Source organism: Rattus norvegicus, chromosome 15 (genome assembly GCF_036323735.1).
Source record: "Rattus norvegicus strain BN/NHsdMcwi chromosome 15, GRCr8, whole genome shotgun sequence".
Classification (NCBI taxonomy): Eukaryota; Metazoa; Chordata; class Mammalia; order Rodentia; family Muridae; genus Rattus; species Rattus norvegicus.
In genome coordinates, this window is record NC_086033.1 from 107,121,497 (window position 1) to 107,143,699 (window position 22,203).

General features: G+C 38.7%; 1 protein-coding gene across 9 annotated transcripts in view; it reads right to left on the reverse strand.

Annotated features, from left to right (window-relative positions):
• Nalcn (sodium leak channel, non-selective) overlaps positions 1–22,203 on the reverse strand; it is a 343,629-nt gene that overhangs the window by 316,288 nt on the left and 5,138 nt on the right. Inside the window, exons 2-3 of one of the 9 annotated variants that reach the window (XM_063274039.1) lie at positions 3,949–4,113; positions 3,726–3,851 (exon numbers count right to left, since the gene is read on the reverse strand). The exons of 7 other annotated variants lie outside the window; for them this stretch is intronic. The gene's annotated coding sequence lies outside the window, so the exon portion shown is untranslated. The remainder of the gene's footprint in view (positions 1–3,725; positions 3,852–3,948; positions 4,114–22,203) is intronic. One more of the 9 variants, XM_063274038.1, reaches the window with a different exon arrangement.

The window sequence follows — 22,203 nt, forward strand, 5'->3', positions numbered from 1 at the left end:
AACACTGAATTTAAAGATGGGTTTTGCAGTAGGTTTCACTAATTACTTTTATTTTACATAATTTGAGTTAGGGACTCTTGTTTTTTTCATGTAAATGTATGCAAAATATTCAAATGATACTTATTCTCTGATTTACTGTGAGGTGGGGTGGGGTGACATCTGGTAGCCTCATTTTGAGTTGTCTCTTAAATTGACAGGCTCCTACTTATTCAGACAGTGGTTGCAAAAAATATTTTTGAAATCCTTTAAAAGGACAAAGGAGGAAGAAAGGGATTCGATGAAGGCATTCAAATATTAGACAAAGAATTTTGGAGAAACCTAACCCCATCACTTTTTCCAGAGACAGAAGAGATTGATGGATGTGAATTCCATGCACCTTTATTACCAATATTCTACCTGAAGAAAACTGACTTTTGACTGATTTATCTACAGACATATACATAATTTATTTTTGAGTATCCAGTTGGCTATATTTGATACAACAAAACAGTTAGACTATAACTGAGTGACACCAGCTGTCTGTCACCTCTTTGATGTTCTTTACAACTGCTGCTAACACCTCGACAAGTCTGACAGTACTCATGAAATAATCTGTCCAAACTCTGAAGAATCCACACACACATTAAAACTTATCAAGTAGCTGCAGAATTGCTGGAAGTTTGACCATTTCAATAATATTGAGTAGTACATAAAATGTTCCAGCAATAAATCATTATCATTAACGCACAGATGAACTCACAGGACCAGGTAGCATGCACAGGGCCCATGCAGATCTGTACCAGATGGGATCCTAGAGCTTAAAGGAGAAGTGAACATATGCCTCACCTCTAACCCAGAAGCAATATCCAGTTAGTAGCCACCAACAAATAAAAATTTAATTTCTTCCAAGATAGTCTCACTGGGGAAAAAATTACTCTTTTTTTAAATTGAACTTTTTATTCACATTTTAAATGTTATCCCAGGTTTCCCTTCCAGAAACTATCCTTCCCCTCCCCGCTTCTATGAGGGTGTTCCCTCACCCCCCACCAACTCCCTCCCACCTCCCTGCCCTGACATTCTCCTTCCCTGGGGCATCAAGCCTTGACAGGACCAAAGGCCTCTCCTCCCATTGATGTCCAACAAGGTTATCCTCTGCTATATATGCAGATGGAGCCATAGGTCCACCCCTGTGTTCTTTTTGGGGTGATAGTTTAGCCCCTTGGAGCTCTGGGGGGGTCAGGTTGATTGATATTGTGTTCTTCTTATGGGGATGCAAACCCCTTCAGCTCCTTCAGTCCTTACTCTAACTCCTCCATTGGGAATCCTATTCTCAGTTCAATGGTTGGTTGTGAGCATCTGCCTCTGTATTTATAAAGCTCTGGCAGAGCCTCTCAGTAGGCAATCATATCAGGCTCCTGTCAACATGCACTTCTTGGCATCCAAAATATTGTCTGGGTTTGGTGGCTGTATATAGGATGCATCCCCATGTGGGGCAGTCTCTAGATGGCCTTTCAGTCTCTGCTCCAAACTTTGTCCCCATATTTCCTCCAGTGAGTGTTTTTGTTCCCCCTTCTAAGAAGGACTGACGTATCCACACTTTGATCTTCCTTCTTCTTGAGCTTCATGTGGTTTGTGTCTTGGTTATTCTGAGCTTTTGGGCTAATATCTGCTTATCAGTGAGTGCATATCATTCATGTTCTTTTGTGATTGAGTTACCTCACTCAGGATATTTTAAAGTTCCATCCATTTGCCTAAGAATTTCATGAAGTCATTGTTTTTGATAGCTGAGTAGTATTCCATTGTGTAAATGTACCACATTTTCTGTTCCATTCCTCTGTTGAAGGACATCTGGGTTGTTTCCAACTTCTGGCTATTACAAATAAGGCTGCTATTAACATAGTGGAGCATGTGTCCTTCTTCTATGTTGGAGCATCTTTTGGGTTTTTGCCCAGGAGTGGTATAGCTGGGTTCTTAGGTAGTGCAATGTCCAATTTTCTGAGGAACAACCAGACTTACTCTTAAGGACAGGCTGTATATTCAGCAGTAGAAGGCCAACAGAAAGAAAACTCAAAGGTAACTCTGGAGGTTCCTTGTCTAATAATGCTGTGTCAGGACTCTTTCCCTTTTTAAAAAAATTAATTTTATTATTATTCCTTAGAGGTCTGTTTGTTTCCTAATGAGAAACAGAAAAGGATGAATCTAGATTTGAGGGTGGAGGTGAGGGGAAGCTGAGAGGAGTAAGGGAGGAAAAAACTATAATCAGGATATGTTATATGAGGAAAACAATTTATTTTCAATAAGAGGAAATATTCTAGCAATAAAATAAATTCAAGTCACAAATGTACAATGAATCTTGTATTAATTTGGGGCTGTTGGTCATAGCAATTTTCCTTTACACTAGGTGATGTTAGACACCCTTGTTCAGTCAATATAACAGAGCACAGGAGATCATCATTCCCTGATAAAGAAAGGCCAGTGTGGATATCTAAGTATCCTAGGTGAGCTCTCTATTTTGATGGAAACTGCTTCTGTGTATTTTTTCTTTATCTCTATTAAGCACTAGTAAGCTGATATATCTGTTTTGTTTCCAGAAGTGTCCCTGATAAGGCAGTGCACCAGGTTTGAAAAACATGTCCTTCAAAAGCCTTTTTACATTTATTATAAGTTAATGTTTAATAGTTTAATTTTGGGAGAGGCTGCATAGTTACAATATGTACATCGACAAATCTTTTTTACTCGTAACTACCTAACAGCAATTCAGAGAGAAAACATATTCTGCTTAGTTGTTTCCCATCAGATGGCTAAAATCCAGTTAATCCATGATAGCAAATTTTATTTATTGTCACATCTTTTCCTCATTTCATTCATACCTTCTTGCTAAGATTAAAATGGAATTATCCCATTTTTAAAGCTGTGAGCTGTTAGCAACACAGTGGTTTATTTTTCTTTCTTGGAGCTATCAGACATGGAATTTGAGATTTTCTATCTTCTGAGGCATGGCTTACAAGAGTGTCCCCTACATATCCCAGTTGTTATACTCAATGCCTCCCATGTTCATTCTCCTCAGCTAGCAACATTAAAATAAAATGCTGAGGAGTAACTTAGTGAAGGAGATGTACAACCTCCACAGTGAAACAATAACCATTGGTTAAAGAAATTGAAGGAGACAGCAATAAATGAAAAGATTGCCCATACTTATGGATGATTCTCTTTTATGTCTTTTATTACTCATTTTATTTTTGAGATTATATATAATTACAGCCTTTCTTCCATCCCATTTCCTCCTTCCAAACCCTCCAACATACTATCCTTTGCTCTTTTTTAAAATTAATAGCCTCTTTATTCACTAATTGTTGTTACATGCATATATGTATACATACATACATACATACATACATACATACATACATATTCCTAATATAACCTGCTCAGCCTGCATAATGTCATTCCTTAGTTGCCTGGACTAAGAAATGTTACAGGAACACTTCTACAGCTCTTGGAATTTCAGCTCATCTTGTTTCTTTGTTATTCCTTCAATTACATATTCACTCTTTATTCATTCCCAGGGAAAATATAGGTATCCACTCTGTGTCAGATACTACAGCGTGTGCTTACTTTGTAGCAGGAAACAAGGAAGACACTTGGAGTTTAGAAATCACCTTTTTTTTTCATACACACATCACATTCTTCACATTTCATGGAGAATCCCCGGGTTTACCTGTGTTTACTTTCATCTTTCCACTCACCTGTTTTACATTAATTGGCTAAAGGCACCATTATTTCTCCTCCTCCAGCCTTTCTCTGCTACTTCAAATCCTTCATCCAGCTGTGCCCACTTTATCACCTGCTGCCAATCCGTGATTCCTAATTACCTTATTTAAGTCAGAAACATTTTCTTAATGTCTGTGTATGACTTGCAATAACTGAAAGTTTTACCATTTAAAGAGAACAGTTTAAACAAACACCAACCTGGCAAAGTCATTGCACTTATTTTATATAAGAATCCCTGAAGAAGGCACCAGTCACCGATTTCTTTCTCTTCATTAGGTGGTAATACAGGGTCATGAACCACTGCTTTGGGTTATTGATATACACAGTTCTGCAGTCTTCATGAGTACAAGTGAAATTATTTGCCTACAACAACACACACCACTTTACTGTGTATGGTTGTCGAGGAGCTCTGTAGCTCTGCTATAGTTTGGGTGGAAAAACTTGGGAAATAAATGTTAAATAACATCCTCTAACTACTAACTGCAAATCCATTTTAATGCCTTCGGGAGAACAGCCATCATTCCTTCCAAATTCTATTCCTCTCTTCTTGCTACATAATTATACTGACCAACCATCCAACCAACCAAATAAGCAAGCAAGCAAGCAAGCCAGCAAGCAAAACTCCCACCATTGATGGGCGGTACAGATTTAGCATTAGACAAAAGTATTTAGTGTTTTCCCCATAATATCTGACTGATACATGTTTCCGTTACAACAGGTAACACAGTTGATTTAAAGGCAGGGCAGTTGGGAAGGCAGAACAGCTGATTAATTGAAAGAAAGGCTCTCTTACTCCCACCCCCAACATACTGGCTCCCCTAGTCTTCTGTAGCTCACTGCTAACTCTATACTCCTGAGATTTGGGCAAGAGACGTGGGAAAGTAGATTTGCAGAATGCCTCTGAAATATCAGGTGAACAAAGACCCAGGAAACATGCTAGGACAATACACTGTCTAGGCCCTTCCTAATTTTAAATACTTAAACTTCAAGTTAAGTTTTTAAATGCACCCATTTTTATTTCATTTTATTTTCATCAATACAAGCAGTGCTAGTTTGTTTTAGAAAAATTAGGGAAATGAATAAAATGAATTAGAAACAAATATTAAAGTTCCTAGGAATTCCAATTTGAGGGACTCAATCATTTTTCTAAATGTTGGCTGAGCACATGGGTGTGTCAGACATTGGGCTTCAGGAAAAGTACTTATAAGGTATGTTCTTTTTTTCCTTGGGACATTACCTTTAGTGATCTTATTCTCCAACAGGATATGAATTATATCTTTTAGGACTTTATTTTCACATACATTTTCTATTCATCTAGTCATTTAATATGGCATTTGCAAACACTTCCATTACATTTTTTTGTTTTCCTATTTTGAAAATCTTTATCAATAGATATGAATTTGTATAAAATCGTAAGCAAATAAATCCAACATTCTCGTCTCCCAAGTTCATTAGTATTAGTCCATATCAAGTCCTTGCAAGGCAGACAAGCATAACCATGTCTTTCTAGATTTGGTTTCTGGTGTCACCCCATTTTTTGGGATTTAATTGAATTTGATGTTGTTAATTTGTTGGTTTGGGCATTGCAACTTCAATTCCTATTTCAAGGCTCTAATTCTTGTCTCTGCCAATACTTTCTTAATATGGCCATAGAACCCCAAAAAGAAGCTATTCAGAGTGATGTTTGAGTGGCTGGATAGATAGTTAAGTAATTAAGAACACTTGCACAGGTCTTCCTGGTTGCTGCCGCCGCAGAGAGCCCTTGGGCAGCACCCCGCGAGCAAACTTGAGCCTCGGGACAACAGGTAAGACCAACTTGTCTGCTGCAAGAAAGCTGCCTGGTGAACTCAAGACACAGGCCCACAGGAACAGCTGAAGACCTGTAGAGAGGAAAAACTACACGCCCGAAAGCAGAACACTCTGTCCCCATAACTGACTGAAAGAGAGGAAAACAGGTCTACAGCACTCCTGACACACAGGCTTATAGGACAGTCTAGCCACTGTCAGAAATAGCAGAACAAAGTAACACTAGAGATAATCTGATGGCGAGAGGCAAGCGCAGGAACCCAAGCAACAGAAACCAAGACTACATGCCATCATCGGAGCCCAATTCTCCCACCAAAACAAACATGGAATATCCAAACACACCAGAAAAGCAAGATCTAGTTTCAAAATCATTTTTGATCATGATGCTGGAGGACTTCAAGAAAGACATGAACACACATAGGGAAACACAGGAAAACATTAATAAACAAGTAGAAGCCTACAGAGAGGAATCGCAAAAATCCCTGAAAGAATTCCAGGAAAACACGATCAAACAGTTGAAGGAATTAAAAATGGAAATAGAAGCAATCAAGAAAGAACACATGGAAACAACCCTGGATATAGAAAACCAAAAGAAGAGACAAGGAGCTGTAGATACAAGCCTCACCAACAGAATTCAAGAGATGGAAGAGAGAATCTCAGGAGCAGAAGATTCCATAGAAATCATTGACTCAACTGTCAAAGATAATGTAAAGTGGAAAAAGCTACTGGTCCAAAACATACAGGAAATCCAGGACTCAATGAGAAGATCAAACCTAAGGATAATAGGTATAGAAGAGAGTGAAGACTCCCAGCTCAAAGGACCAGTAAATATCTTCAACAAAATCATAGAAGAAAACTTCCCTAACCTAAAAAAAGAGATACCCATAGGCATACAAGATGCCTACAGAACTCCAAATAGATTGGACCAGAAAAGAAACACCTCCCGTCACATAATAGTCAAAACACCAAATGCACAAAATAAAGAAAGAATATTAAAAGCAGTAAGGGAAAAAGGTCAAGTAACATATAAAGGCAGACCTATCAGAATCACACCAGACTTCTCGCCAGAAACTATGAAGGCCAGAAGATCCTGGACTGATGTCATACAGACCCTAAGAGAACACAAATGCCAGCCCAGGTTACTGTATCCTGCAAAACTCTCAATTAACATAGATGGAGAAACCAAGATATTCCATGACAAAACCAAATTTACACAATATCTTTCTACAAATCCAGCACTACAAAGGATAATAAATGGTAAAGCCCAACATAAGGAGGCAAGCTATACCCTAGAAGAAGCAAGAAACTAATCGTCTTGGCAACAAAACAAAGAGAATGAAAGCACACAAACATAACCTCACTTCCAAATATGAATATAACGGGAAGCAATAACCACTATTCCTTAATATCTCTCAACATCAATGGCCTCAACTCCCCAATAAAAAGAAATAGATTAACAAACTGGATACGCAACGAGGACCCTGCATTCTGCTGCCTACAGGAAACACACCTCAGAGACAAAGACAGACACTACCTCAGAGTGAAAGGCTGGAAAACAACTTTCCAAGCAAATGGTCAGAAGAAGCAAGCTGGAGTAGCCATTCTAATATCAAATAAAATCAATTTTCAACTAAAAGTCATCAAAAAAGATAAGGAAGGACACTTCATATTCATCAAAGGAAAAATCCACCAAGATGAAGTCTCAATCCTAAATATCTATGCCCCAAATACAAGGGCACCTACATATGTAAAAGAAACCTTACTAAAGCTCAAAACACACATTGGACCTCACACAATAATAGTGGGAGATTTCAACACCCCACTCTCATCAATGGACAGATCATGGAAACAGAAATTAAACAGAGATGTAGACAGACTAAGAGAAGTCATGAGCCAAATGGACTTAACGGATATTTATAGAACATTCTATCCTAAAGCAAAAGGATATACCTTCTTCTCAGCTCCTCATGGTACTTTCTCCAAAATTGACCATATAATTGGTCAAAAAACGGGCCTCAACAGGTACAGAAAGATAGAAATAATCCCATGCGTGCTATCGGACCACCACGGCCTAAAACTGGTCTTCAATAACAATCAAGGAAGAATGTCCACATATACTTGGAAATTGAACAATGCTCTACTCAATGATAACCTGGTCAAGGAAGAAATAAAGAAAGAAATTAAAAACTTTTTAGAATTTAATGAAAATGAAGGTACAACATACCCAAACTTATGGGACACAATGAAAGCTGTGCTAAGAGGAAAACTCATAGCGCTGAGTGCCTGCAGAAAGAAACAGGAAAGAGCATATGTCAGCAGCTTGACAGCACACCTAAAAGCTCCAGAACAAAAAGAAGCAAATACACCCAGGAGGAGTAGAAGGCAGGAAATAATCAAACTCAGAGCTGAAATCAACCAAGTAGAAACAAAAAGGACCATAGAAAGAATCAACAGAACCAAAAGTTGGTTCTTTGAGAAAATCAACAAGATAGATAAACCCTTAGCCAGACTAACGAGAGGACACAGAGAGTGCGTCCAAATTAACAAAATCAGAAATGAAAAGGGAGACATAACTACAGATTCAGAGGAAATTCAAAAAATCATCAGATCTTACTATAAAAACCTATATTCAACAAAACTTGAAAATCTTCAGGAAATGGACAATTTCCTAGACAGATACCAGGTATCGAAGTTAAATCAGGAACAGATAAACCAGTTAAACAACCCCATAACTCCTAAGGAAATAGAAGCAGTCATTAAAGGTCTCCCAACCAAAAAGAGCCCAGGTCCAGACGGGTTTAGTGCAGAATTCTATCAAACCTTCATAGAAGACCTCATACCAATATTATCCAAACTATTCCACAAAATTGAAACAGAGGGAGCCCTACCGAATTCCTTCTACGAAGCCACAATTACTCTTATACCTAAACCACACAAAGACCCAAGAAAGAAAGAGAACTTCAGATCAATTTCCCTTATGAATATCGACGCAAAAATACTCAATAAAATTCTGGCAAACCGAATCCAAGAGCACATCAAAACAATCATCCACCATGATCAAGTAGGCTTCATCCCAGCCATGCAGGGATGGTTTAATATATGGAAAAACATCAACGTGATCCATCATATAAACAAACTGAAAGAACAGAATCACATGATCATTTCATTAGATGCTGAGAAAGCATTTGACAAAATTCAACACCCCTTCATGATAAAAGTCCTGGAAAGAATAGGAATTCAAGGCCCATACCTAAACATAGTAAAAGCCATATACATAAGTTGCTAACATTAAACTAAATGGAGAGAAACTTGAAGCAATCCCACTAAAATCAGGGACTAGACAAGGCTGCCCACTCTCTCCCTACTTATTCAATATAGTTCTTGAAGTTCTAGCCAGAGCAATCAGACAACAAAAGGATGTCAAGGGGATACAGATCGGAAAAGAAGAAGTCAAAATATCACTATTTGCAGATGATATGATAGTATATTTAAGTGATCCCAAAAGTTCCACCAGAGAACTACTAAAGCTGATAAACAACTTCAGCAAAGTGGCTGGGTATAAAATTAACTCAAATAAATCAGTTGCCTTCCTCTATACAAAAGAGAAACAAGCCGAGAAAGAAATTTGGGAAACGACACCCTTCATAATAGACCCAAATAATATAAAGTACCTCGGAGTGACTTTAACAAAGCAAGTAAAAGATCTGTACAATAAGAACTTCAAGACACTGAAGAAGGAAATTGAAGAAGACCTCAGAAGATGGAAAGATCTCCCATGCTCATGGATTGGCAGGATTAATATAGTAAAAATGGCCATTTTACCAAAAGCAATCTACAGATTCAATGCAATCCCCATCAAAATACCAATCCAATTCTTCAAAGAGTTAGACAGAACAATTTGCAAATTCATCTGGAATAACAAAAAACCCAGGATAGCTAAAGCTATCCTCAACAATGAAAGGACTTCAGGGGGAATCACTATCCCTGAACTCAAGCAGTATTACAGAGCAATAGTGATAAAAACTGCATGGTATTGGTACAGAGACAGACAGATAGACCAATGGAATAGAATTGAAGACCCAGAAATGAACCCACACACCTATGGTCACTTGATTTTTGACAAAGGAGCCAAAACCATCCAATGGAAAAAAGATAGCATTTTCAGCAAATGGTGCTGGTTCAACTGGAGGGCAACATGTAGAAGAATGCAGATCGATCCATGCTTATCACCCTGTACAAAGCTTAAGTCCAAGTGGATCAAGGACCTCCACATCAAACCAGACACACTCAAACTAAGAGAAGAAAAACTAGGGAAGCATCTGGAACACATGGGCACTGGAAAAAATTTCCTGAACAAAACACCAATGGCTTACGCTCTAAGATCAAGAATTGACAAATGGGATCTCATAAAACTGCAAAGCTTCTGTAAGGCAAAGGACACTGTGGTTAGGACAAAACGGCAACCAACAGATTGGGAAAAGATCTTTACCAATCCTACAACAGATAGAGGCCTTATATCCAAAATATACAAAGAACTCAAGAAGTTAGACCACAGGGAAACAAACAACCCTATTAAAAAATGGGGTTCAGAGCTAAACAAAGAATTCACAGCTGAGGAATGCCGAATGGCTGAGAAACACCTAAAGAAATGTTCAACATCTTTAGTCATAAGGGAAATGCAAATCAAAACAACCCTGAGATTTCACCTCACACTAGTGAGAATGGCTAAGATCAAAAACTCAGGGGACAACAGATGCTGGCGAGGATGTGGAGAAAAAGGAACACTCCTCCATTGTTGGTGGGATTGCAAACTGGTACAACCATTCTGGAAATCAGTCTGGAGGATCCTCAGAAAATTGGACATTGAACTGCCTGAGGATCCAGCTATACCTCTCTTGGGCATATACCCAAAAGATGCCCCAACATATAACAAAGACACGTGCTCCACTATGTTCATTGCAGCCTCATTTATAATAGCCAGAAGCTGGAAAGAACCCAGATGCCCTTCAACAGAGGAATGGATACAGAAAATGTGGTACATCTACACAATGGAATATTACTCAGCTATCAAAAACAACGGCTTTATGAAATTCGTAGGCAAATGGCTGGAACTGGAAAATATCATCCTGAGTGAGCTAACCCAAACACAGAAAGACATACATGGTATGCACTCACTGATAAGTGGCTATTAGCCCAAATGCTTGAATTACCCTAAATGCCTAGAACGAATGAAACTCAAGACAGATGATCAAAATGTGAATGGTTCACTCCTTCTTTAAAAGGGGAACAAGAATACCCTTGGCAGGGAAGAGAGAGGCAAAGATTAAAACAGAGACTGAAGGAACACCCATTCAGAGTCTGCCCCACATGTGGCCCATGCATATACAGCCATCCAATTAGACAAGATGGATGAAGCAAAGAAGTGCAGACCGACAGGAGCCGGATGTAGATCGCTCCTGAGAGACACAGCCAGAATACAGCAAATACAGAGGCGAATACCAGCAGCAAACCACTGAACTGAGAATAGGACCCCCGTTGAAGGAATCAGAGAAAGAACTGGAAGAGCTTGAAGGGGCTCGAGACCCCATATGTACAACAATGCCAAGCAACCAGAGCTTCCAGGGACTAAGCCACTACCTAAAGACTATACATGGACTGACCCTGGACTCTGACCTCATAGGTAGCAATGGATATCCTAGTAAGAGCACCAGTGGAAGGGGAAGCCCTGGGTCCTGCTAAGACTGAACCCCCAGTGAACTAGACTGTTGGGGGGAGGGGGACAATGGGGGGAGGGTGGGGAGGGGAACACCGATAAGAAAGGGGAGGGGGGAGGGGGATGTTTGCCCGGAAACTGGGAAAGGGAATAACACTCGAAATGTATATAAGAAATACTCAAGTTAATAAAAGAAAAAAAAATAATCTCAGGTCATTTTGACATAGCTGGTCAGGGTTATGTTTGAACTAGTAGAATTACAGGACTGCACCGTCTTGTGGCAGTATACCCTACTTGCAACTAGTGTGTTTGGGAGTTGGGAAAAGTTGCTGGTTCAACTAGCACCTGATTTCTTTTCTTACTGAGTTCATGCTGTTGAGCAAAATTAATAACTGATTCCATGTGTTTGGGTAAGGAAAAAAAAAAAAGAACACTTGCTATTCTAACAAAGAACCCAGGTTTCCCGAAGTCACAGGGTGGCTCACAATAGTCTGTAACACCAGTTTTAGTAGATCTCACAATACTCTTTTTGGTCCCTGTAGTCACTGTGCACACATGACACGAGTACACACATGCAGGAAGACATATACAAACACACAAATATAAAAGATTTATGTTTGAACAAGATTTCCTAGTAACCTTTTTTCCGCTTTCACATTTAAATCGATACCATACTTTAATATACGATAATAATACTTGAAGACAAATGGGGACACCAGTTCCTGGTACTGAAATAGGGACAACCCTTATTTCTGTAACAGTCAACAGTTCTCCTTGCCAACTTCCTTCTTAGAAGGAAGACATTTGCACTTAGAGCAAATGCACACAACACTGTATGTCTTACGCCATTATTTAAATTAGGAAAAAAATCTCATTGCTTTTGCCACATTGTTTGTTATCCAGCATCCATTTGGACTGTCTTCATTTTCTTTGCCCACTTGGCCTTCCTTCTACCCTCAAAGCACAGATAAACCCTGAGCCTCCGCTTCTACACCTGTTCTTGCTCTGACAGGTGTCCCATCACTGTGTTCAATGACCAACAGCCCTATTCCTCTCCTAGACCAGATCATTTGCACGGCCTGCCAAGGCACCAACAACAGAGTCTAGCATTATTTCCTTCCATTCCCTCCAGACATGACATTTTAGAGCTCTCACAGCTTAGTACATAACTCCACAGCATTTTCTGAAGCTCAGATATAGCAATCCCAGTGTTGTCTGGTTAGTGGGTGCTTAATTACTAATTTTATTTCATTTTTTAAACAGTCAAAACTATTTTAAGGAAGTGACAAAATTTGACATGAAACCTAATGCTATTCCTCAGTCAGTGTGTAAGTAGCTTCAGAACCACAAATGCACACATATACAAACACACACACACACACACACACACACACACACACACACACACATATTATGTGAAACGTGAAAGTTTTCATAATAAAATAATGAGCTCATTTGATTCAATTCTTTCCAGATAACCTTTAATCTCATGCAAAAGCAGACTCCTTCCAATTAAAATGTCTATTGGAATCTTATTATATACCATACATTGTCTTAGGTATATCATACATTAGCTCGCTCATTTTTTTCCAAGAATCATTTTATAGACTAATGAGTCTTAGGAGTAAACTTGACCTAGTGTGTGAGCCAAGACAATGCAGCTCACAGAACTACTGAATTAAAAATAAAGGTTTTTTTTTCAACAAACAGTAGGATGGAGATATTTTCTAACAGATCAGGATTTATATATTCCTCACACATTACTATTTGTGAAATCATACAGACATCCTTCATCTCCTAATTTTGAAGTTGTTATTACTAATTTATTTTCTTTACAGTTGTTTTCACTACTAGTTTATTTTAAATGTCTATTAATTTTCTTCAAAGGAAAGGTCAAATTTCTCATGAATAATCAAACTGCCTTTTTTTGTTTCTGAGATCATTACCCACTTATTTGTACTTTTGACATTAAAATAACTCCTAGAAATGACCTACTGTATTTCAATCCCATTTCCTCTAAATGTAAAAGATGAGGAGAAAAGCATTTACTCATTCCAGCCTGATGGTCTCATGACTTCCTAGAGTTAGCTTTTCTTCTCATCAGTTCTTAAGTGGATACACAATGAGTCTGCAAACTATAAAATAGATGCTTATAACATGAGGCATAAGGAATGTGTGTCTGTCTGCAAAGGTTATGCTCAGACATTGAAATGAAATTCGATAAGAAAATCCACTCGTCAGACCCCAAATCCACTCTAAGCTCACGGCCACCATATTCCTCTAATCTTTGATATGAGATTGAACAGATGGATAAATGTAACTAAATAGCTCCTGTTGTTCAAAATTTAGGGAAAACACAACATCTTCAAGAGAAATATAGATTAAATAGAAGATAACAACTAGAAGTGGACTTGGTGGATTTAAAAATCAGTAAGGACAACAAAAGCTTGTTTTTAAGAAAAGGGTAGAACTAGGAGGAACTAGGGAAGGATAATAAATATAATCAAAATACCTTGTTTGAAATTTTCAAACAATAATAATAATAGTAATAATAATAAATAATTACTAATTGATGATTGTTCATTCTATAAGAGGACTGTGGGTCAGAGATGGGGTCAGAGGACAATTCTCTGAACTCAGTTCTCTCCTTTTCTCCATGAGATCCTGGGATGAAATTCATGTCACCAGCTGTATTTTGACAAGCACCATTAACCCTGACACATCTCTTTTCTCAAACTTTTGTTTTTTAATCTTAAGAATTTTTATATGTGTCAGAACACATGAAACTCAAGAAGGATGACCAAACTGCGAATGCTTCACTCCTTCTTTGAAAGGGGAACAAGAATACCCTTGGGAGGGAATAGGGAGGCAAAATTTAAAACAGAGGCAGAAGGAACACCCATTCAGAGCCTGCCCCACATGTGGCCCATACATATACAGCCACCCAATTAGACAAGATGGATGAAGCAAAGAAGTGCAGGCAGACAGGACCCGGATGTAGATCTCTCCTGAGAGACACAGCCAGAATACAGCAAATACAGAGGCGAATGCCAGCAGCAAACCACTGAACTGAGAACAGGACCCCCGTTGAAGGAATCAGAGAAAGAACTGGAAAGCTTGAAGGGGTTCGAGACCCCATATGTACAACAATGCCAAGCAACCAGAGCTTCCAGGGACTAAGCCACTACCTAAAGACTATACGTGGACTGACTCTGGACTCTGACCTCATAGGTAGCAATGAATATCCTAGTAAGATCACCAGTGTAAGGGGAAGCCCTGGGTCCTGCTAAGACTGAACCCCCAGTGAACGTGATTGTTGGGGGGAGGGCGGCAATGGGGGGAGGATGGGGAGGGGAACATCCATAAAGAAGGGGAGGGGGAGGGGTTAGGGGGATGTTGGCTCGTAAACCGGGAAAGGGAATAAACTCGAAATGTAAGTAAGAAATACTCAAGTTAATAATAAAAAAAAAGAAGGCTGATCATCATAAAAAATTTAGAAACCAATCAGTTATCAAGAAAACACAAGAATAAATGTGTGTCCATACAAAACAGCACACAGTGCAGAGAGATTTAAGCTAAAATTAATGAGGAAATTGCAAAGAGAAAGGCATAAGAGCTTCTGATGCAGAAAAATACTTCAGAAATTACGAAGAAGAGTGAGTGGTACTGTTGGCGTTGTTTAGAAATTAAAAACTGATGTACACCGAAAGACAAGCACCAAGCCAGGCAGTAGTGGTGCACACCTTTAGTTCCAGTAGAGGTAGGCAAGTCAGAGAGTTTCAGGGCAGCAAAAGATATACAGGGAGACCTTGTCTTGAAAATTAAAAATCAAAATCCAAAGAAGCTATAGAGCAAACAATATCAAAATTTATAGCAATAGTGACTAGAAAAATCTCTCTTCTCACATAGTGAGAATAGAGAGTACATAAAAGTCAATGAAAGCCAAAGAACTTCTTCCCCTGCCCAAGAAAATGGACAAAAATAGACAATTTTCAAGTAATATGCAAACATATAAAGAAAACCAGGAGAAAGCAGTGTTTTTTGACCTATACGCAGATAAAAGGTCTCAAACAATTAAAAAAAAAAAAAAAAGAATGGTGCTGTGTCAGAACAAATGAAACTCAAGACGGATGACCAAAATGCGAATGCTTCATTCCTTCTTTAAAAGGAGAACAAGAATGCCCTTGGCAGGGAATAGGGAGGCAAAGTGTAGAACAGAGGCAGAAGGAACACCCATTCAGAGCCTGCCCCACATGTGGCCCATACATATACAGTCACCAAACTAGATAAGATGGATGAAGCAAAGAAGTGCAGGCCGACAGGAGCCGGATGTAGATCACTCCTGAGAGACACAGCCAGAATACAGCAAATACAGAGGCGAATGCCAGCAGCAAACCACTGAACTGAGAACGGGACCCTCGTTGAAGGAATCAGAGAAAGGACTGGAAGAGCTTGAAGGGGCTCGAGACCCCATATAAACAACAATGCCAAGCAACCAGAGCTTCCAGGGACTAAGCCACTACCTAAAGACTATACGTGGACTGACCCTGGACTCTGACCTCATAGGTAGCAATGGATATCCTAGTAAGAGCACCAGTGGAAGGGGAAGCCCTTGGTCCTGCCAAGACTGAACCCCCAGTGAACGTGATTGTTGCGGGGAGGGCGAGGGCGGTAATGGGGAGAGGATGGGGAGGGGAACACCCATAAAGAAGGGGAAGGGGAGGGATTAGGGGGATGTTGGCCCGGAAACCGGGAAGAGGAATAACAATCGAAATGTAAATAAGAAATACTCAAGTTAATAAAGATAAAAAAAAATGGTGCTGTGTAAATGATGTTCACTTATTGTTAAATCTGTGTTCTTTAAAATTTTAAACTGGGGTCTGGAGAGATGGCTTAGTAGATAAGAGTATTGGCTGCTGTCCGAGAGGACCTGGTTTCAATTCCCAGCATCCACGTAGCAACTCGCAACCACCTCTAACTCTAGTTCCAGGTGTCTGACACACACACACACACACGCACACACACACACACACACACACACACACACACACACACACACACACACAAAGGCAAAAACACCAATGCACATAAAATAAAAATAATTATATATTTAAAAATAGAAGATAAATAAAACTTCAGATCATTTCATTTGGTAAGATTTTTTTTTTTTTTATTTTCACCATGGACTGGGTGCAGGACTTCGAATAGATCATTTCAGCCCCTAATCCTGTCTGAATGAACCAGGTATCTGTCTAGTTTCTACCATAAAACTAGGGCTTAGAGAGGGCGCTCACACAGAGTTAGTGTGTGCTAAGCTGGCAGAGAGCAGGGTCCTGGGTTTCCCTCTGTTAGCCTGCCTCTTATACCTTGCTTCTATCAGAGCCTTCGGAGGCTTTATGAATGGAACTATTTTTCTGTCTGTCCTGGAGAAAAGATAGGAGCCTCTGAGTCTCATCTACCCCAGGTTTTAGAAAAGAAATTGAGAATGCCCGCCTCTAGGCCTGAAATGGCAGTTTCTTCAGATCTTTCTGGAAGTTTCCTTCAGCCCTCTGGAGATCCTCTGCTCAGAATTTTTTTGAGCTGGTTGTAGCTTTTCCTCCCACTTGGCTTCTGCTCAGAAGGAAGACAGGAGGGTAAGTGGTTTTCTCTGATCCACAGCCTAGGCCACATCACAGGGGGCAGGAGAGTGTCACTTAGTAGGACTAAGATGTGTTGGAAATTTTGACTCCTGGGAGTTGCAGCAGAACAGCTGTTTCTGCTCTCTCCTGCCATTACAGAATCCTTATAATTACTTGTAAAATCCTTTATTTTTTTCACCTCAGAACTAAGAACACTGTTGAGACCTTGCTATGTATCACACAGTGTTCCCAGTCCCTGCTTTCTTTCTGAAGAAGTTCTCATCCTCAATGTGTTAATCAAAATCCAGAGGCAAAAAAATATGTAGTCTAGTATTTAAAAGTATTTGCCTTGATTTTGATTGTATGCTATTTTTCTCTCCTCTCCTGCCCCCCCTCCCTCCCTCCCTCCTTCCCTCTCTCTCTTTCTCCTCCATCTTCCTTTTTCCTCTCCCTCTCCCAAATGCAGTCTTTCTCTTGGGTTCTTTTGTGTCCTGACCTTCACTTACTCAGATGTTGTTCTGCAAAAACAGATTGCTGCAGGCTTTACTGTTTCTGACAGCAGGATGCCAGGCCACCCAAGGTGAGTGACCACACAGACAGGGACAAACACATCCAAGTTCCATCTTCAAAGACAGACACTTCCTTTGTCTTTTTCTAAAAGGCTACTGACTAGAAACAGAAAATGAATCCTGTAAGTTTTTTTATGCTGAATCCCTACAGTCCAAGTAACAACAGTATACTATTTTTCTCTGGTTCTTTCTAAAAGGATGCTAAAAGCAATGTAATCACTTTATCAAGGATTTGAGGATTTTTGTTGTTGTTGCTTAAATTAAGAAAATTAAACGTAACTTGACCTTTAACATTATTGAGTTTAGTAAAAGAATTCAGAATAAACTATAATATCAGAGGCTCCTCTTGTCTTGTAACCCTACAGGTTCAAACTAGCATAGTATGGCAGGGGGAAACAAGTCTGTATTTGTTACACATGAACAAATTTACACATGATTTGCACTTAAAACAAATCAATCAAACAGCAGCAACAGCAACAACAACAAAATTATTAATTGGGACTATTGGTGTAGGCCTAATATCCTAGTTACTAAGGAGTCTGAGCCAGGAAGACCACAAATTTAAATCATCAGTTCTCTATAGTCAGTCCAAGGCAAGCATTTGAGAGTCATTCCTCAAAATAAAGAGTAAACACAGGGCTGAAGGTAGTTCAATGGTACAGCACTTGCCCAGTAGAGGCAAGGCCCTAGTTTCACTCTTCAATAGTGAATATACAGATGTGTGTATGTATGTATGTGTGTGTATAAAATTATCTTAAATTGAAAGAATACTTAATATATAGCTATTTCATCTGAACAAAGCTTTAAGTAATTAATGTTATTCATCATAGAAACAATGTCATAAAGCCGATATCTAAGATTTATCCATTTTGCAAAAATGAACTTTATGCCTAGCAGTTAGAAATCCCCCCCTTCTTCTTACTCTATGACCTGGAATTCAACATCTTACTATCTGCTTCTATAGATCTGATGATTTTAGATTCCCTATTGACCACAAAGTGAAGAATAAGGAAGTCATGGAGATTATGTCTCCTTTCTCAGCCTTTACTCATAAAATTCAGTCAACAGGCCAAACAAGTCCTTGTCCTCTCCTCAAGTACAAACATCTCTAACTCTTTGACATCCTGAGTAAAATGTGGTTGTTCAAAAATTTTAAAGAAAAAATGTCAATGTTAAAAATCACCATGGGATCCACTGATTAGTCTCTATAGCCTCTCTTAGCTTACAAGGGGAGAATTGACCCTTGAGAGATGTCCTTTAACATCCATGTCAACATGTGCCTGTGTGGGAGCTCTTCAACAAAGGGGTATTACTATCTACTTCTGGTATGAAACCAGAAGCAATGGCAATAGACCACACTATTTTTCTGAGGGCCTTCAGGATACATCAGACTAAAAATTCAAGGGAAGTCACAGCACAAAGAACAATCAACTTGGTGATGACCAGGGTGATTCCTCCTGATTGCTAGCTTTAATGGTGATAGAAGGTTATTGCTATCTATGCAGCCTGTTAAGAAAAAGTATCAGACCACTGTGGAAGAGAGAGGGCAAAGATTGTAAGAGCTAGAGGTTGAGTAAAACCAGACTGAAACATTTTTTTTTCTGGATGTGACAGTGCCAAATGCTGCACTCTTGAACTCCCACAGCCCTGGTTGCCTGCACCAGATCAAAATAGTCAATATTCTAGTTTGTGGGGTGGGGCGGGGAGGTTCACAACCTTCTTTTCCAACCAGGGAGCTATGGATAGCTGATGGTTATAAGAAGGAGAATCAGTTTCCTTTATGGGTGTGACCCTTGGTTAGTTGACAGTACTTTGGTGTATGACTCTTTATAAGGGATATATGGGCAGCACACATTTGACTGGTTTTGTAAAGACAGGAAGAAGGAGGTAGTAGAATGTGAATGGATCTAGGCATTGTCAGGGAGTAATGGGAGTGAATGTAATCAGAATATTTTACATGACATTTTCAAAGAATGAAGTATTTTAAATAGAAAATTTTTTTATAGTTCACTAGGGAAGCTCTTTTTCTCCATTAAATATCTCTATCTGCCTGTCTATCTATTTGTCTAGCTATATTGAATTGAGGGAGATGAAAACAATAATTCAAGGAAAGTTCTTCCCAAATCAGCAAGTTTTATTACTATTTAGTCTTACTTGTAACATACATTTTAATGTCTGTACTTTAGCCCATGGAAAGAATGGTTACATACATTTCCATGTTTCATGTTCAGGAGGTTCCTCTCTGCTTTAGTTTCATACTGTTCAGTATTTAAACTTCAATAAAATTTTATAACTGATGTCTCCTGGCTATAAAACATGAAAGACTTATCTTGCTAATATAAATGTGGATCTTAGGTATGGAATGCTTCTATACTTTCTACTTTTAGAAGGTATTTGTTTTCTAGAGAGATAAAGAAAGGGCATGTCATTGGCTGGGTAGGGAGTCAGGGAGTATCAGGAAAGAGTTGGGGGTGGAAACCATGATCAGAATATACTGCAGAAATAATTGTTTTCAATAAAAGTATTAGGTAATTATTTCATGAAAATATTTCTTATCCTCTAGAAATCATGTGTGGGTTTCATAATAATAACAGTTAAAAAGAAAACAAATAAAACAATTTAGCTTGTGCTTTGAAAGGTAAGCTTTGAAAGCTTTGAAAGCTTTGTGGTTTTCCACAGTCATAAAAAAATACTAATAAAAAGGTTCAGAATCCTACGATCTTAGAAATACTACTTGTGTTCCATCCATTTTTCCATTTCAATCTTTTCTTTTTGTAACCAAATCTGTTAGCATTTTTGTTTCTACTGCTAAAAGTGTCATCCACTTCTGTTACCATTACCACCAACAGATCATCCAGTGTTTCCAATAGCAGCCTGATTTCCAGCATTCTAATACTTACTACTGATGAGTATAGATCATTATTACACATCTGACAGAGGATTAGTATCTAGAATATACAAAGAACTCAAGGGAAAGGCCACCCAGACAGCAAAAACTCAAACAATGCATCAATAAGTACATTAAAGAAATGAAGAGATAGTTCTCAAGTTATCAAATACAAATTGTCAACAAATACTCTACATCCTTAGCTATTAATAAAATGTAAATTAAAACTACACTGGGATTCCATCTCATCACAGACAATAGTGGTAATTAAGAAATAAAACAACAAATGCTAGCAAGGGTAGGAGAGGAGGGAACTACTAAACATCGATGGTGGGAATGAGAAGTTATCGAGTTATTGTGAAACAGCATGGAGACTTCTCAGCAGGGAATTACCTACAGCCAAACCATATGACTCCCGGGACTATAAACTAAGGACTCTAAATGAACATACCATAGCGACAAATGCATGTCCATCTTTATTGCAGCACTTCACCCAGTCGCCAAGCCATGGAATCAAGCTAGATGTCAGTTAACGTGTTGTAAACACAATGGGGTTTTTATTCTGCCATAAAGATAAATGAAACATACTTTCTGGATAATAAATTACAACTGGAGATCATCATATTAAGTCAAGTAAGCCAGACCCATAGATCAATACTCTATTTCTCTTATTTGTGGTCCCCAGACTGTTTGAAGATACACAAAACCGTGTGTGTGTGTGTGTGTGTGTGTGAGTGTGTGTTATGTGTGTGTGATATGTGTGTATGTGTATGTGTATATATGTCTCTATGTATGCACATAGTATGTTCATATATATGTATATATCATGAAAGCAAAAGACAAAGAGAACGAAGGAGGCCAGTTTGCAGGAAAGGAAGAGTAGAAAAGGGCTGTGAGGTGAGTATGGTCAGAGAATATGATATATTAGAAACTGTTCCTAAGAAACTCATCACTACACACAATCAACATATGCCACAGAAATATTAATATACTTAAAGACTAGAAATAATGTAATCCTTTCTATCTGTCTGATACAGAACTTTTGTACTTTGCCATAGCTCATCCCTGTTTTAATTTCCAACTTTTTATCTTTCCCTTCTCTGTATAGTTCTCTCCTTTTTTTTTTTTTTCATTTTCTTTGCTTTTTCACCTGGAGTGTTCATTCCTAATGTCCTTTTAGAGCCCAGAGCTCTGAGAGGCCACAAAATTTCCAAGCCTCATTTCCTCCCACTCACAGTACTTTTAGTAATCAACAATACTTCAATTATCCACCCTATAATGCTGATTGTATTTCTAAGGAGTCTATACTCAGAACTTTGTTGAAGATAGCAACTACGACTGCCTTAAAATAATTTTTCTCCTTATTTAACTGATTTTCCGAAGTTCATATACTTCAATCTCACTGGTTTAACTAGCCTTCCATGCATCCTTTCTCTATTTGAGCCTATTAGAGAACTGTTCTGTAATATTTTTCAAAATTACCCACTTTTTAGAATGTTATTTTACTGTTTATTGATAACTTGGGGTAGAGAGTATCAAGTCAGTCTGAAATTTGCACACGTACAATTTAAAAAGAAAATCAAACACTTGGTCAGAATGCTGATGAGCTATTTTCCTTCTCAGTTTCAAATTCAATCTTCGCCAGGCTATATGTAGACATTGGCGCTGCTTTATTTATTTTTTTCCTGGCACATGATTACCTATTTTGATCTGTGTATTTGGATACTTTTTTATCTGAAAGGGGGAAATGATCCTATTTCACTCTGAAACATGGCTGTGTTCCATTTGTGCTGTTTTCTTGGTCATGAGGAGCATGTGTGTATGTCTTTGTTGGCCATCTTCCAGACATGCCATCCTCTC